The sequence below is a fragment of the Pongo abelii genome, chromosome 12 (assembly GCF_028885655.2).
Source record: "Pongo abelii isolate AG06213 chromosome 12, NHGRI_mPonAbe1-v2.0_pri, whole genome shotgun sequence".
Taxonomy (NCBI): domain Eukaryota; kingdom Metazoa; phylum Chordata; class Mammalia; order Primates; family Hominidae; genus Pongo; species Pongo abelii.
In genome coordinates, this window is record NC_071997.2 from 123,091,869 (window position 1) to 123,093,049 (window position 1,181).

Consider the following 1,181-nt stretch of genomic DNA (forward strand, 5'->3'; position numbering starts at 1 on the left):
CTGGGCCAACGGGTCAACATGATGTCATGTGCATTAAGCAGGAGATTGTCCTTGGGGACCCGAGAAGACGCCTAGGGTCAAAGGAAGCTGATTTTTCTGGTTATTAGAATGGTCCCATTTCTCTGATTTCAGGGACTTCAGAAGACTTCTAGATTTGGTCACCCCCAAAGCCTGAAATGTCACTAGGGGTCACTCCCTTGACTAAGAGTTTGATTGCCGAGGGCTCCTGTTAAAATGCTCAGCCTCACCAAGCAGGGCTGTCTGCATGCACAACGCCTGCTCATAGCCGCACATTCACCCGCGAGCTTCCCTGGCTGTCTCTTAGCAGAGCCTGGACGGAATGGGATTAGGGAGGCCAATTCTGATAGAAAGACTGAGCCTGGGGCCGGGGGACAGGACATTGGGAGGACATGTCCTTGTATGGCCTGTTAGGGAGGGTGTGGCAGACAGGACACTGGGCGGGCATGCCGGGGCAGCAGACGGTGGCCAGCGGCTCTTGGAGCCGTCCCTCTCCACTCCACCTCCTTGTACCGTGTTTCACTGCAGGACACTCTCACCTCGAATATTGCAGCAGCCCCTTCCCTGGTCTCCCGTAGCGCCCACCCCGCACTGAGGCGTCCCTGGGGATGGCAGAGGCCAGGCGGCTGGAGTCTGCTTCCTGTGGGGGCTGCCCCTGGTCTCCGGCCTCCTCCCTTCTCCTCCAGTCCTGCCCTCATAGGTAGCCAGAGGGGTCGAGGGCCTTTAAGAAGCTTCCCAAGATCTGAATCCTCAGCAAACTCCTGCCCTGGCATTCAACGCCTGCCTGTCTAGGATCCTGTCTCTGCAGCTCTGCCCACATGACCGTATCCTTGGAAGAAAAAAAAAATGGGGATGCACAAAGTGACCAGCACAGGGTATTCGTAATGACCAGGGAACAGCGACTGAGAAAGCAAGAGCCTTCCCTGCAAATCTGGGTTCAGACGCGGCAGAGGTGGGTACTGTGCCACGTAGTACCCACGCGGCAGAGGTGGGTACGTTTTCACAGCTCAGTTCTCACGGAGTCCCCAACACTGGGCTGACTGAGCCCCTCATCCTGAAAGGCCAGGGGGCCTCCTTTAGCGAGGCCGTCTCGCTCTCCGGTGTCCCCCTCGCCCTTGCTGGTTCATCCAGGGGGGCCAGTGCGCTTAGCCCTAAGTGAGGGG